Source organism: Oncorhynchus masou, unplaced genomic scaffold (assembly GCF_036934945.1).
Source record: "Oncorhynchus masou masou isolate Uvic2021 unplaced genomic scaffold, UVic_Omas_1.1 unplaced_scaffold_4012, whole genome shotgun sequence".
In the NCBI taxonomy this organism is placed as follows: Eukaryota; Metazoa; Chordata; class Actinopteri; order Salmoniformes; family Salmonidae; genus Oncorhynchus; species Oncorhynchus masou.
The window spans coordinates 14,421-32,045 of NW_027010412.1; the positions used below are offsets into that span (position 1 = coordinate 14,421).

Genomic DNA, 17,625 nt, shown 5'->3' on the forward strand with positions numbered 1-17,625 from the left:
GTAGTGGGAGACAGCAGACCCTCCGTAGTGGGAGACAGCAGACCCTCCGTAGTGGGAGACAGCAGACCCTCCTTAGTGGGAGACAGCAGACCCTCCGTAGTGGGAGACAGCAGACCCTCCTTAGTGGGAGACAGCAGACCCTCCTTAGTGGGAGACAGCAGACCCTCCTTAGTGGGAGACAGCAGACCCTCCTTAGTGGGAGACAGCAGACCCTCCTTAGTGGGAGACAGCAGACCCTCCGTAGTGGGAGACAGCAGACCCTCCGTAGTGGGAGACAGCAGACCCTCCGTAGTGGGAGACAGCAGACCCTCCGTAGTGGGAGACAGCAGCACCAGGTCATGTGTCTACAGCAGACCCTCCTTAGTGGGAGACAGCAGACCCTCCTTAGTGGGAGACAGCAGACCCTCCTTAGTGGGAGACAGCAGACCCTCCGTAGTGGGAGACAGCAGACCCTCCTTAGTGGGAGACAGCAGACCCTCCGTAGTGGGAGACAGCAGACCCTCCGTAGTGGGAGACAGCAGACCCTCCTTAGTGGGAGACAGCAGACCCTCCGTAGTGGGAGACAGCAGACCCTCCGTAGTGGGAGACAGCAGACCCTCCGTAGTGGGAGACAGCAGACCCTCCTTAGTGGGAGACAGCAGACCCTCCGTAGTGGGAGACAGCAGACCCTCCGTAGTGGGAGACAGCAGACCCTCCGTAGTGGGAGACAGCAGACCCTCCTTAGTGGGAGACAGCAGACCTCCCAGTGGGCGGGAGCAGACCTCCGTAGTGGGAGACAGCAGACCCTCCTTAGTGGGAGACAGCAGACCCTCCTTAGTGGGAGACAGCAGACCCTCCGTAGTGGGAGACAGCAGACCCTCCTTAGTGGGAGACAGCAGACCCTCCGTAGTGGGAGACAGCAGACCCTCCTTAGTGGGAGACAGCAGACCCTCCTTAGTGGGGAGACAGCAGACCCTCCGTAGTGGGAGACAGCAGCACCAGGTCATGTGTCTACAGCAGACCCTCCTTAGTGGGAGACAGCAGATCCTACGTAGTGGGAGACAGCAGACCCTCCATAGTGGGAGACAGCAGACCCTCCTTAGTGGGAGACAGCAGACCCTCCTTAGTGGGAGACAGCAGACCCTCCGTAGTGGGAGACAGCAGACCCTCCATAGTGGGAGACAGCAGACCCTCCGTAGTGGGAGACAGCAGACCCTCCGTAGTGGGAGACAGCAGACCCTCCTTAGTGGGAGACAGCAGACCCTCCGTAGTGGGAGACAGCAGACCCTCCTTAGTGGGAGACAGCAGACCCCTCCGTAGTGGGAGACAGCAGCACCCTCCTTAGTGGGAGACAGCAGACCCTCTTAGTGGGAGACAGCAGACCCTCCGTAGTGGGAGACAGCAGCACCAGGTCATGTGTCTACAGCAGACCCTCCTTAGTGGGAGACAGCAGACCCTCCGTAGTGGGAGACAGCAGACCCTCCATAGTGGGAGACAGCAGACCCTCCTTAGTGGGAGACAGCAGACCCTCCGTAGTGGGAGACAGCAGACCCTCCGTAGTGGGAGACAGCAGACCCTCCGTAGTGGGAGACAGCAGACCCTCCGTAGTGGGAGACAGCAGACCCTCCTTAGTGGGAGACAGCAGACCCTCCGTAGTGGGAGACAGCAGACCCTCCTTAGTGGGAGACAGCAGACCCTCCTTAGTGGGAGACAGCAGACCCTCCGTAGTGGGAGACAGCAGACCCTCCGTAGTGGGAGACAGCAGACCCTCCGTAGTGGAGACAGCAGACCCTCCGTAGTGGGAGACAGCAGCACCAGGTCATGTGTCTACAGCAGACCCTCCTTAGTGGGAGACAGCAGACCCTCCTTAGTGGGAGACAGCAGACCCTCCGTAGTGGGAGACAGCAGCACCAGGTCATGTGTCTACAGCAGACCCTCCGTAGTGGGAGACAGCAGACCCTCCGTAGTGGGAGACAGCAGACCCTCCGTAGTGGGAGACAGCAGACCCTCCGTAGTGGGAGACAGCAGACCCTCCGTAGTGGGAGACAGCAGACCCTCCGTAGTGGGAGACAGCAGACCCTCCGTAGTGGGAGACAGCAGACCCTCCTTAGTGGGAGACAGCAGACCCTCCTTAGTGGGAGACAGCAGACCCTCCGTAGTGGGAGACAGCAGACCCTCCGTAGTGGGAGACAGCAGACCCTCCTTAGTGGGAGACAGCAGACCCTCCGTAGTGGGAGACAGCAGACCCTCCGTAGTGGGAGACAGCAGACCCTCCGTAGTGGGAGACAGCAGACCCTCCGTAGTGGGAGACAGCAGCACCAGGTCATGTGTCTACAGCAGACCCTCCTTAGTGGGAGACAGCAGACCCTCCGTAGTGGGAGACAGCAGACCCTCCGTAGTGGGAGACAGCAGACCCTCCGTAGTGGGAGACAGCAGACCCTCCGTAGTGGGAGACAGCAGACCCTCCTTAGTGGGAGACAGCAGACCCTCCTTAGAGGGAGACAGCAGACCCTCCGTAGTGGGAGACAGCAGACCCTCCGTAGTGGGAGACAGCAGCACCAGGTCATATGTGTACAGCAGACACTTGATTTCAGTGTTGTGTAGGGTGAGACCAGGTGCTGCAGATTCTTCTAATGTTTTTGCCAATTCATTAATGTAGATGTTGAACAGTGTTGGACTTATTGGGCAGCCCTGTTTCACTCCACGTCCCTGAGAGAAGATGTCTGTTTGCTTGTTTGCCAAATTTAACAGCACATTTGTTTTTAGTGTTCACTGATTAAATAACATCATATGTTTTCCCTCCAATACCACATTATATTAGTTTATTAAAAAAAGACCTTTGTGCCAAATTGAATCAAATGTTTTCTTGAAGTCTATAAAACACGAGTAGATTGTGCCTTGGTTTACTTGTTGGTCAATTAGAGTGTGGAGGGTGGAAATGTGGTCTGTTGTATGATCATTTAAAAAAAATCCAATCTGGCTTCTGCTCAGGACGTTGTGTTCATCAAGGAAATGGTGTCGTCTGCGATTTATGATGCTGCAGAGAATTTAACTCTTTGGACTCATCACATGAGCTGCTGCTACTGTTTATGATCTATCCTGTTCCCTAGTCACTTTATCCCTACCTATATCTACCTCAATGACCTCGTACCCCTGCACATCAACTCAGTACTGGTACCCCATGTATATAGTCAAGTTATTACCTCAGTACCCCGTGTATATAGCCAAGATATTACCTCGTACCCCGTGTATATAGCCAAGATATTACCTGGTACCCCGTGTATATAGCCAAGATATTACCTCGTACACCTGCACATCAACTCAGTACTGGTACCCCGTGTATATAGCCAAGTTATTACGTGGTACCCCGTATATATAGCCAAGTTATTACCTCGTACCCCTGCACATCAACTCAGTACTGGTACCCCGTGTATACAGCCAAGTTATTACCTCGTACCCCTGCACATCAACTCAGTACTGGTACCTCGTGTATATAGTCAAGTTATTACCTCGTACCCCAGCACATCAACTCAGTACTGGTACCTCGTGTATATAGCCAAGTTATTACCTCGTACCCCAGCACATCAACTCAGTACTGGTACCCCGTGTATATAGTCAAGTTATTACCTCGTACACCTGCACATCAACTCAGTACTGGTACCCTGTGTATATAGCCAAGTTATTACCTGGTACCCCAGCACATCAACTGAGTACTGGTACCTCGTGTATATAGTCAAGTTATTACCTCGTACCCCTGCACATCAACTCATTACTGGTACCTCGTGTATATAGTCAAGTTATTATCTCGTACCCCTGCACATCAACTCAGTACTGGTAGCTCGTGTATATAGTCACGTTATTACCTGGTACCCGTGTATATAACCAAGATATTACCTGGTACCCCGTGTATATAGCCACGTTATTACCTCGTACCCCAGCACATCGACTGAGTACTGGTACCCGTGTATATAGTTCTAGTTATTACCTGGTACCCCGTGTATATAGTCACGTTATTACCTCGTACCCCTGCACATCAACTCAGTACTGGTACCCTGTGTATACAGTCAAGTTATTACCTCGTACCCCTGCACATCAACTCAGTACTGGTACCCTGTGTATATAGTCAAGTTATTACCTCGTACCCCTGCACATCAACTCAGTACTGGTACCCTGTGTATATAGTCAAGTTATTACCTCGTACCCCTGCACATCAACTCAGTACTGGTACCTCGTGTATATAGCCAAGTTATTACCTCGTACCCCTGCACATCGACTGAGTACTGGTACCCCGTGTATATAGTTCTAGTTATTACCTCGTACCCCAGCACATCAACTCAGTACTGGTACCTCGTGTATATAGTCAAGTTATTACCTCGTACCCCTGCACATCAACTCAGTACTGGTACCTCGTGTATATAGCCAAGTTATTACCTCGTACCCCTGCACATCGACTGAGTACTGGTACCCCGTGTATATAGTTCTAGTTATTACCTCGTACCCCAGCACATCAACTCAGTACTGGTACCTCGTGTATATAGCCAAGTTATTACCTCGTACCCCTGCACATCGACTCAGTACTGGTACCCGTGTATATAGCCAAGTTATTACCTGGTACCACGTGACATATAGCCAAGTTATTACCTCGTACCCCTGCACATCAACTCAGTACTGGTACCTCGTGTATATAGTCAAGTTATTACCTCGTACCCCTGCACATCAACTCAGTACTGGTACCCCGTGTATACAGCCAAGTTATTACCTCGTACCCCTGCCATCAACTCAGTACTGGTACCCCGTGTATATAGTCAAGTTATTACCTCGTACCCCAGCACATCAACTCAGTACTGGTACCTCGTGTATATAGCCAAGTTATTACCTCATACCCCTGCACATCGACTGAGTACTGGTACCCCGTGTATATAGTTCAAGTTATTACCTCGTACCTCAGCACATCAACTCAGTACTGGTACCCTGTGTATATAGTAAAGTTATTACCTCGTACCCCTGCACATCAACTCAGTACTGGTACCTCGTGTATATAGCCAAGTTATTACCTCGTACCCCTGCACATCGACTCGAGTACTGGTACCCCGTGTATATAGTTCTAGTTATTACCTCGTACCCCTGCACATCGACTCAGTACTGGTACCTCGTGTATATAGCCAAGATATTACCTCGTACCCCGTGTATATAGACCAAGATATTACCTGGTACCCCGTGTATATAGCCAAGATATTACCTCGTACACCTGCACATCAACTCAGTACTGGTACACCGTGTATATAGCCAAGTTATTACCTGGTACCCCGTGTATATAGCCAAGTTATTACCTCGTACCCCAGCACATCAACTGAGTACTGGTACCTCGTGTATATAGTCAAGTTATTACCTCGTACCCCTGCACATCAACTCATTACTGGTACCTCGTGTATATAGTCAAGTTATTATCTCGTACCCCTGCACATCAACTCAGTACTGGTAGCTCGTGTATATAGTCACGTTATTACCTGGTACCCTGTGTATATAACCAAGATATTACCTGGTACCCCGTGTATATAGCCAAGTTATTACCTCGTACCCCAGCACATTGACTCAGTACTGGTACCCCGTGTATATAGTTCTAGTTATTACCTGGTACCCCGTGTATATAGTCACGTTATTACCTCGTACCCCTGCACATCAACTCAGTACTGGTACCCTGTGTATACAGTCAAGTTATTACCTCGTACCCCTGCACATCAACTCAGTACTGGTACCCTGTGTATATAGTCAAGTTATTACCTCGTACCCCTGCACATCAACTCAGTACTGGTACCCTGTGTATATAGTCAAGTTATTACCTCGTACCCCTGCACATCGACTCAGTACTGGTACCCCGTGTATATAGCCAAGTTATTACCTCGTACCCCTGCACATCGACTCAGTACTGGTACCCCGTGTATATAGCTCTAGTTATTACCTCGTACCCCAGCACATCGACTCAGTACTGGTACCTCGTGTATATAGTCAAGTTATTACCTCGTACCCCTGCACATCGACTCAGTACTGGTACCTCGTGTATATAGCCAAGTTATTACCTCGTACCCCTGCACATCGACTGAGTACTGGTACCCCGTGTATATAGTTCTAGTTATTACCTCGTACCCCAGCACATTGACTCAGTACTGGTACCTCGTGTATATAGCCAAGTTATTACCTCGTACCCTGCACATCGACTCAGTACTGGTACCTCGTGTATATAGCCAAGTTATTACCTCGTACCCCTGCACATCGACTGAGTACTGGTACCCCGTGTATATAGCCAAGTTATTACCTCGTACCCAGCACATCAACTCAGTACTGGTACCCCGTGTATATAGCCAAGTTATTACCTCGTACCCCTGCACAACGACTCAGTACTGGTACCCCGTGTATATAGCCAAGTTATTACCTCGTACCCCTGCCATTGACTCAGTACTGGTACCCCGTGTATATAGCCAAGTTATTACCTCGTACCCCTGCACATCGACTCAGTACTGGTACCCCGTGTATATAGCCAAGTTATTACCTCGTACCCCTGCCATTGACTCAGTACTGGTACCTCGTGTATATAGCCATGTTACCTCGTACCCTGCACATCGCTCAGTACTGGTACCCCGTGTATATAGCCAAGTTATTACCTCGTACCCCAGCACATCAACTCAGTACTGGTACCTTGTATACAGCCAAGTTATTACCTTGCCCCTGCACATCGACTCAGTACTGAGTTTGCCCCGTGTATATAGCCAGAATTTATTACCTCGTACCCCTGCACATCGACTAGTACTGGTACCTCGTAATACATATAGCCAAGTTATTACCTCGTACCCCAGCACATCAACTCAGTACTGGTACCTCGTGTATATAGTCACGTTATTACCTCGTACCCCAGCACATCAACTCAGTACTGGTACCCCGTGTATGAATGCGTTATTACCTCGTACCCCCAGCACATCAACTCAGTACTGGTGCCATCGTATACAGCCAAGTTATCGTTACTCATTATCGTTATTCCTGGTGTTATTATCTTTTCTATATTTTCTCTCTGCATTGTTAGGAAGGAGGCCCGTCAGTCAGCATTTCATTGTTAGTCTACACCTGTTGTTTACGATGTGACAAATAACAAACATTGGTTGAGTCCTTATGTGTGTCTGAAAGGTGCACTTTCTGTACGTGTGTGTGTGTATGTGTGTGTTTGTGTGTGTGTGTATGCCTCGTGTTTGACTGTGTTTGACTGTGTGTGTGTGTGTGTGTGTGTGTGTGTGTGTGTGTGCCTCCCTACCTGCAGTATCAGTAACATCTGTATGATAGAGGGGGGACACGGGCGCGGGGCGGACAGGGCGTCCTCCAGCTTGATGTTCAGAGGATAATGCTCCTGAAGTGAAGCAGGGCCAGCTGCCGCACCGACGTATTCCTTACCCTGGTGGAGATTACACACAGAGATTACACACAGAGATTACACACAGAGATTACAATACAAGGAGATTACACACAGAGACATGCACACACACAGAAACACATGACAGACACACCCCTGGAGATTACACACAGAGATTACACACAGAGACATGCACACACAGAAACACATGGAGAGAGACACAGAGAGAGACAGACACACACCTACACACAGAGAACACACAGAGATTAGACACAGAGATTATACACAGAGACATGCACACACACAGAAACACATGGAGAGAGACACAGAGAGAGAGAGAGAGAGAGAGAGGGAGAGACACAGAGAGAGAGACACAGAGAGAGAGACACAGAGAGAGAGACACAGAGAGAGAGACAGAGAGAGACACAGAGAGAGAGAGAGACACAGAGAGAGAGAGAGAGAGAGAGAGACACATAGAGAGAGAGACACAGAGAGAGACACACACACACACACACACACACACCATGCTTAGGGCCACTCAACATTCTATTGTATGTTGAAATGCTTTTGGAAAATCTATCAAATTCTCCTAATTTGTTTTGGAAAACTCTGTTGTGTAAGAATGTGCACTGGACTGTTCACAAAATAACTTACTGTTCAAGTGGCTACTGTATGTTTCTTTTTAGTTGTCTGAATACCACGGAAACACTACAGGGAGAAGTAACCAGTGCTTGACTTGGGCAGGAGCTCACCGGAGCGGATCACCAGCACCTCACATGTTCTACTGCTGGAGCTGCTGTTCCTCTTAAAGAATATTAGCTCACAAGTATTGTGAGCTCCGGCAACTAAATATAGACAGTGCTGACACCCAAAATGAGTAACTGTACCTGTACTGGGTAGAAGATAGCCTGAAGCATGGACAGAACATCACAGAAGAAGAAGTCCCACGTCTCTGCCAAGGAGTCCAATAGCTTCTGACCTGGAGACAACCAGGAAGTCAAAATAACCAATCAGAAAGTAGCAATGGTGCTAATTGGCATGGACTCAAAAAAAGTGTGAAAAAAAGTGTGAATGTTTGCTGTGTTTCTCATGGTTTGTCACAGATACAGATCCTGAAAAGCACAAACACCAGCAGAGAGATGCATCAACACCACCTCTCTCACACATCATCACCCCCTCTCTCACACATCATCACCCCCTCTCTCACACATCAACACCCCCTCTCTCACACATCATCACCCCCTCTCTCACACATCATCACCCCCTCTCACACATCATCACCCCCTCTCACACATCACCCCCTCTCTCACACATCAACACCCCTCTCTCACACATCATCACCCCCTCTCTCACACATCATCACCCCCTCTCTCACATCATCACCCCCTCTCTCACACATCAACACCCCCCTCTCACACATCAACACCACTCTCTCACACATCATCACCCCCTCTCTCACACATCAACACCCCCTCTCTCACACATCATCACCCCCTCTCTCACACATCAACACCCCTCTCTCACACATCATCACCCCCTCTCTCACACATCAACACCACCTCTCTCACACATCAACACCACCTCTCTCACACATCAACACCCCCTCTCTCACACATCATCACCCCCTCTCTCACACATCATCACCCCCTCTCTCACACATCAACACCCCCTCTCTCACACATCAACACCCCCTCTCTCACACATCAACACTCCCTCTCTCACACATCAACACTCCCTCTCTCACACATCAACACCCCCTCTCTCACACATCAACACCCCTCCCTCACACATCAACACCCCCACCCTCACACATCAAAACCACCTCTCTCACACATCAAAACCACCTCTCTCACACATCAACACCCCCTCCCTCACACATCAACACCCCCTCCCTCACACATCAACACCCCTCCCTCACACATCAACACCCCCTCCCTCACATCAACACCCCTCCCTCACACATCAACACCCCCTCCCTCACACATCAACACCCCTCCCTCACACATCAACACCCCTCCCTCACACATCAACACCACCTCCCTCACACATCAACACCCCTCTCTCACACATCAACACCCCCTCCCTCTCACATCATCACCCCTCTCTCACACATCAACACCACCTCTCTCTCACACATCAACACCACCTCTCTCACACATCAACACCCCCTCTCTCATCATCATCCCCCTCTCTCACATCATCACCCTCTCTCACACATCAACACCCCCCTCTCACACATCAACACCCCTCTCTCACACATCAACACTCCTCTCTCACATCAACACTCCCTCTCTCACACATCAACACCCCCTCTCTCACACATCAACACCCCCTCCCTCCACATCAACACCCCCACCCTCACACATCAAAACCACCTCTCTCACACATCAAAACACCTCTCTCACACATCAACACCCCCTCCCTCACACATCAACACCCCCTCCCTCACACATCAACACCCCCTCCCTCACACATCAACACCCCCTCCCTCCACATCAACACCCCCTCCCTCACACATCAACACCCCCTCCCTCACACATCAACACCCCCCTCCCTCACACATCAACACCCCCTCCCACACATCAACACCACCTCCCTCACACATCAACACCTCTCACACATCAACACCCCTCCCTCACACATCAACACCCCCTCCCTCACACATCAACACCCCCCTCTCTCACACATCAACACCCCCTCCTCACACATCAACACCCCCTCCCTCACACATCAACACCCCTCCCTCACATCAACACCCCTCCCTCACACATCAACACCCCCTCCCTCACACACTGAGATCTGAGACCTGCTTGTGGCAGAGGGAATCCGGAGAGAGATTTAGTTATCAGTTAGCTGTTTCTGAGCAGTGCTGCCAAATGGCACAGTGGTGTGGGCTGCTGGGTCACGGGGTGGGGACAGCTGGGTCACGGGGGTGGGGACGGCTGGGTCACGGGGTGGGGACAGCTGGGTCACGGGGGTGGGGACAGCTGGGTCACGGTGGCAGGGGACGGCTGGGTCACGGGGGTGGGGACGCTGGTCACGGCTGGAGCAGAGGGCTACTGGGTTCAACCATCTGAAGAGGACAAGTCATTTTGAAAGGGTTCTATTGTGTAAGAAGCTGACTGACACCAGACGAGGAACCGAAAAGAGGCAGTAAAGGGAGGGGAGGAAGGATAGGAGGAGTGAGGGACGAGGCCTGGTTCAACTTCTTCACAACAATGTCAAATCTCCCATCTGGTTGTGGTCTGAGGTCTGTGACGTTAGTAACACTTCCTGTCTGGTCGCCATGACAATAGCACTTCAGCAGAAATAAGCTGTGTACTTGATGTCAGGGTCAGGTGGTTTGAGCATCTTCACCACTTGACAATACCTCAACAGAGACGATAATGGGACACAATAGGCTACATTATGACCAACCAGTACTTCAAACACAGTACTGTGACAGTACTTCAAGCAATGCTATGACAGTACTTCAAACAGTACTACAACAGTACTTCAGCAATGCTACGACAGTACTTCAAACAGTACTACGACAGTACTTCAAGCAATGCTACGACAGTACTTCAAACAGTACTACGACAGTACTTCAAGCAATGCTACGACAGTACTTCAAACAGTACTACGACAGTACTTCAAGCAATGCTATGACAGTACTTCAAACAGTACTGTGACAGTACTTCAAGCAATGCTATGACAGTACTTCAAACAGTACTACAACAGTACTTCAAGCAATGCTACGACAGTACTTCAAACAGTACTACGACAGTACTTCAAGCAATGCTACGACAGTACTTCAAACAGTACTGCGACAGTACTTCAAACAGTACTACGACAGTGCTACTTAACAGTACTACGACATAGCTTCAAACAGTACTACGACAGTACTTCAAACAGTACTACAAAAGTACTTCAAGCAGTACTATGACAGTACTACGACAGTACTTCAAACAGTACTACATCTTTATTGTATTAGTAAGTAATATGATTCATACCTTCATAGAAACGCATTTTGTCCCTCAGTATCACCATTCCCTTTGTCAGCAGCTGATTCTGCAGAGGAAAAGAAAACAAGGATTCACATTCTGACCAGAACTTTTAAAAATATATTAAGAGTAATGTTAGTAATATCAAAGTAATGTTAATATCAGAGTAATGTTAAAATCAGAGTAATGCTGTTACTATCAGAGTAATGTTGGTACTATCAGAGTAATGTTACTATCAGAGTAATGTTAGTAATATCAGAGTAATGTTAATATCAGAGTAATGCTGTTACTATCAGAGTAATGTTGGTACTATCAGAGTAATGTTACTATCAGAGTAATGTTAGTAATATCAGAGCAATGTTAATATCAGAGTAATGTCACTATCAGAGTAATGTTAACATCAGCGTAATGTTAACATCAGAGTAATGTCAGTAATACCAGAGTAATGTCAGTAATACCAGAGTAATGGTGTTAATATCAGAGTAATGTTGTTAATATCAGAGTAATGTTAATATCAGAGTAATGTTAGTACTATCAGAGTAATGTTAGTAATATCAGAGTAATGCTAGTAACATCAGAGTAATGTTAATATCAGAGTAATGTTAGTAATATCAGAGTAATGCTAGTAACATCAGAGTAATGTTAATATCATAGCAATGTTAGTAATATCAGAGTAATGCTAGTAACATCAGAGTAATGTTAATATCAGAGTAATGTTAATGTCAGAGTAATGCTAGTAATATCAGAGTGATGTTAGTAATATAGTAATGTTAATATCAGAGTAATGTTAGTAACATCAGAGTAATGTTACTATCAGAGTAATGTTAATATCATAGTAATGTTAATAGCAGAGTAATGTTAATAACAGAGTAATGTTAGTGATATCAGAGTAATGTTAGTAACATCAGAGTAATGTTAATATCAGGAGTAATGCTACTATCAGAGTAATGTTAGCAATATCAGAGTAATGTTAATATCAGAGTAATGTTAATATCAGAGTAATGTTAATATCAGAGTAATGTTAGTAATATCAGAGCAATGTTAGTAATATCAGAGTAATGTTAGTAATATCAGAGTAATGCTAGTAACATCCGAGTAATGTTAGTAATATCAGAGTAATGTTAGTAATATCAGAGTAATGTTAGTAATATCAGAGTAATGCTAGTAACACCAGAGGAATGTTAGTAATATCAGAGTAATGTTAGTAACATCAGAGTAATGCTAATATCAGAGTAATGTTAGTAATATCAGAGTAATGTTAGTAACATCAGAGTAATGTTAGTAATATCAGAGTAATGCTAATATCAGAGTAATGTTAGTAATATCAGAGTAATGTTAGTAATATCAGAGTAATGTTAGTAATATCAGAGTAATGCTAATATCAGAGTAATGCTAATATCAGAGTAATGTTAGTACTATCAGAGTAATGTTACTATCAGAGTAATGTTAGTAATATCAGAGTAATGTTAGTAATATCAGAGTAATGCTAATATCAGAGTAATGTTAGTACTATCAGAGTAATGTTAGTAATAGAGTAATGTTAATATCAGAGTAATGTTATTATCAGAGTCATGTTAGTAACAGAGTAATGTTACTATCAGAGTAATGTTAGTAATATCAGAGTAATGTTAATATCAGAGTAACGTTAGTAATATCAGAGTAATGCTAATATCAGAGTAATGTTAGTAATATCAGAGTAATGCTAGTAATATCAGAGTAATGTTAGTAATATCAGAGTAATGTTAATATCAGAGTAATGCTAATATCAGAGTAATGTTAGTAATATCAGAGTAATGCCAATATCAGAGTAATGTTAGTAATATCAGAGTAATGCTAATATCAGAGTAATGTTAGTAATATCAGAGTAATGCTAATATCAGAGTAATGTTAGTAATATCAGAGTAGTGTTAGTAATATCAGAGTAATGCTAATATCAGAGTAATGTTAGTAATATCAGAGTAATGTTAGTAATATCAGAGTAATTCTAATATCAGAGTAATGTTAGTACTATCAGAGTAATGTTAGTAATATCAGAGTAATGTTAGTAATAGAGTAATGTCAATATCAGAGTAATGTTACTATCAGAGTAATGTTAGTAATATCAGAGTAATGTTAATATCAGAGTAATGTTAGTAATATCAGAGTAATGTTAGTAATATCAGAGTAATGTTAATATCAGAGTAATGTTAGTAATATCAGAGTAATGTTAATATCAGAGTAATGTTAGTAATATCAGAGTAATGTTCGTAACGGCGTAATGTTAATACCAGAGTAATGTTAATACCAGAGTAATGTTAATATCAGAGTAATGTTAATACCAGAGTAATGTTAATACCAGAGTAATGTTAGTAATATCAGAGTAATGTTGGTAATATCAGAGTAATGTTAATACCAGAGTAATGTTAGTAACATCAGAGTAATGCTGTAATGTTAGTAATATCAAAGTAATGTTAATATCAGAGTAATGTTAATACCAGAGTAATGTTAATACCAGAGTAATGTTAGTAACATCAGAGTAATGTTAATATCAGAGTAATGTTAATACCAGAGTAATGTTAATACCAGAGTAATGTTAGTAACATCAGAGTAATGTTAATATCAGAGTAATGTTAATACCAGAGTAATGTTAATATCAGAGTAATGTTAATACCAGAGTAATGTTAATACCAGAGTAATGTTAATACCAGAGTAATGTTAGTAATATCAGAGTAACGTTAATATCAGTGCTGAGGTGCAGAGAGACAGTCCCTTACCTGGAGGTATTCAGTGAAGAAAGAGCCCAGTCCGCCTTCAGTAGTGCCTAGAAGAAAACAGCAGATTAACATTCTGAACTGGGTGGACACAGAAGTAGAGGCGAGACACACTATGCCACATTGTTCTCCTTCTCTTTCAACACCTTCCTCACCCGTCTCACTGCTCTCTCTTTCCTCACCCTTCTCACTGCCTCTCTCTTTCCTCACCCTTCTCACTGCCTCTCTCTCTTTCCTCACCCTTCTCACTGCCTCTCTCTCTTCCCTCACCCTTCTCACTGCCTCTCTCTCTTCCCTCACTGCCTCTCTTCCTCACCCTTCTCACTGCCTCTCTCTCTTCCCCTCACCCTTCTCACTTCCCTCACCCTTCTCACTGCCTCTCTCTATTTCCTCACCCTTCTCACTGCCTCTCTCTATTTCCTCACCCTTCTCACTGCCTCTCTCTATTTCCTCACCCTTCTCACTGCCTCTCTATTTCCTCACCCTTCTCACTGCCTCTCTCTCTTCCCCTCACCCTTCTCACTGCCTCTCTCTATTTCCTCACCCTTCTCACTGCCTCTCTCTACTTTCCTCACCCTTCTCACTGCTCTCTCTATTTCCTCACCCTTCTCACTGCCTCTCTCTCTTTCCTCACCCTTCTCACTGCCTCTCTCTTCCCTCACCCTTCTCACTGCCTCTCTCTTCCTCACCCTTCTCACTGCCTCTCTCTCTTTCCTCACCCTTCTCACTGCCTCTCTCTCTTCCTCACCCTTCTCACTGCCTCTCTCTCTTCCCTCACCCTTCTCACTGCCTCTCTCTCTTTCCTCACCCTTCTCACTGCCTCTCTCTTTCCTCACCCTTCTCACTGCCTCTCTTCCTCACCCTTCCCACCCTCATGCCACCACCACGTCACTCCTCTGTGCCCCTTTCCAACCCCTAAGCCCACTCGCTCAGCCCAGCGACAACACCAACACCTTACTTGCTCTATGAACACTGTGTGGTACCCAACTTATTAAAAGTTTGGGAAATGGAGGAGGTATTGGTCAAAGCCAAGGCATATCTACACACTGAGTTTACAAAAACATTAAGAACATCTGCTCTTTCCAGAACAGACTGACCAGGTGAATCCAGGTGAAAGATATGATCCCTTATTGATGTCACCTGTTAAATCCACTTCAATCCGTGTAGATGGAGGGAGGAGACAGGTTAAAGAAGGAGTTTTAAGCCTTGAGACATGGACTGTGTGTGTCATTCGGAGGGTGAATGGGCAAGACAAAAGGTTGAAGTGCCTTTGAAGGGGGTCTGGTAGTAGGTGCCAGGAGCACCGGTTTGAGTCACGCTCCTTCAGTTTCTAGTGACACAGCTGTGGGAAGCATTGAGTCAACATGAGTCAACCTCCCTGTGGAACGCTTTCCACACCTTGTAGAGTCCACGCCACAATGAATTGAATGCTGTTCTGAGGGCAAAAAGGGAGTGCAATGCAATATTAGGAAAGTGTTCTTAATGTTTTGTACAGTGTAGATTCCTAAACAGGTCCTGTGGCAGTGGTGGGAAAAGCACCTAATTATCATCCTGGAGTAAAGGTGACGATACCTTAATAGAAAATGACTCAAGTAAAAGTGAACTTCACCCAGGGGCGGCAGGGTAGCCTAGTGGGCGGCAGGGCAGCCTAGTGGGGCGGCAGGGCAGCCTAGTGGGGCGGCAGGGTAGCCTAGTGGGGCGCAGGGCAGCCTAGTGGGCGGCAGGGGTAGCCTAGTGGGGCGGCAGGGTAGCCTAGTGGGGGCGGCAGGGTAGCCTAGTGGGGCGGCAGGGTAGCCTAGTGGGCGGCAGGGCAGCCTAGTGGGGCGGCAGGGTAGCCTAGTGGGGCGGCAGGGTAGCCTAGTGGGGCGGCAGGGTAGCCCAGTGGGGCGGCAGGGTAGCCTAGTGGGGCGGCAGGGTAGCTGGAGTGGGGCGGCAGGGTAGCCTGAGTGGGGCGGCAGGGCAGCCTAGTGGGGCGGCAGGGTAGCCTAGTGGGGCGGCAGGGTAGCCTAGTGGGGCGGCAGGGCAGCCTAGTGGGGGGCGGCAGGGCAGCCTAGTGGGGCGGCAGGGCAGCCTAGTGGGGCGGCAGGGTAGCTAGTGGGGCGGCAGGGTAGCCTAGTGGGGCGGCAGGGTAGCCTAGTGGGGCGGCAGGGCAGCCTAGTGGGACGGCAGGGCAGCCCTAGTGGGGCGGCAGGGTAGCCCTAGTGGGGCGGCAGGGTAGCCTAGTGGGGCGAGCAGGGGTAGTGTGGGAAGCAGGGTAGCCTAGTGGGGCGGCAGGGTAGCCTAGTGGGGCGGCAGGGTAGCCCAGTGGGGCGGCAGGGTAGCCTAGTGGGGGCGGCAGGGTAGCCTAGTGGGGGCGGCAGGGTAGCCCAGTGGGCGGCAGGGTAGCCTGGTGGGGCGGCAGGGTAGCCCTAGTGGGGCAGGGCGGGTGGCCTGGTGGGGCGGCGAGGCCAGCCTAGTGGGGGCGGCAGGGTAGCCTAGTGGGGCGGCAGGGTAGCCTAGTGGGCGGCAGGGTAGCATAGTGGGGGGCGGCAGGGTAGCCTAGTGGGGCGGCAGGGTAGCCTAGTGGGGCGGCAGGGTAGCCCAGTGGGGCGGGCAGGGCCGCTTAGTGGGCGGCAGGGTAGCCTAGTGGGGCGGCAGGGCAGCCTAGTGGGGCGGCAGGGTAGCTCAGTGGGGCGGCAGGGCAGCCTAGTGGGGCGGCAGGGTAGCCTAGTGGTTAGAGAGTTGACTATAACCGGAAGGTTGCAAGTTCAAACCCCGAGCTCACAAGCAGGCAATCTGTCATTCTGCCCCCTGAACAGGGAGTTAAACCCACTGTTCCTAGGCCGTCATTGTAAATAAGAATTTGTTCTTAACTGACTTGCCTAGTTAAATAAAGGTTAAATAATATAAAAACATGAGTAAAAGTCTACAAGTATTTGTTTTTTATCAAAAGTAAATGTATTTGCTAAAATATACTTAAGTTTCAAAAGTAAAAGTATAAATCATTTCAAATCCCAGATATTAAGCAAACCAGACAGCACCATAATTATTATTATTATTATTTTAAATGTACGGATAGCCAGAGGCTCCAACACTCAGACATCATTTACAAATGAAGCGTGTGTTTATTGAGTCCACCAGATCAGAGGCAGTAGGGATGAACAGGGATGTTCTCTTGATAAGTGTGTAAATTGGACCATGTTCCTGTCCTGCTAAGCATTCAAAATGTAACGAGTACTTTGGGTGGCAGGGGAAATGTATGGAGTAAAAAGTACATTATTTGCTTTAGGAATGTAGTGAAGTAAAAGTTGTCATAAATATAAATAGTGAAGTACAAGATACCTCAACAATGACGTAAGTAGTACTTTAAAGTATTTTTTACTTAGGTACTTTACACCGCTGTCCTGTGGTAGACTGGAGAGGAAGACAGGTGCTTCCTTTTTCACATCCCGGAACGAGAAGTTCACAGGGGTCATCATAACCACACAGGAAATGACCCATCATGTCTTGTACAGCAGCAACGGACTGACAGAGTTTC

At 47.5% G+C, this 17,625-nt stretch overlaps 1 long non-coding RNA gene across 1 annotated transcript; it reads right to left on the reverse strand.

Annotated features, from left to right (window-relative positions):
• Window positions 1–8,267: 8,267 nt before the first annotated feature.
• Window positions 8,268–14,141, reverse strand: LOC135534849 (uncharacterized). Its single transcript, XR_010454752.1, has 3 exons — window positions 14,112–14,141; window positions 11,368–11,425; window positions 8,268–8,354 (listed from the first exon to the last, which is right to left on the reverse strand). It is a non-coding gene; the product is annotated as an uncharacterized LOC135534849 (long non-coding RNA).
• Between the last annotated feature and the right edge of the window lie 3,484 nt (window positions 14,142–17,625).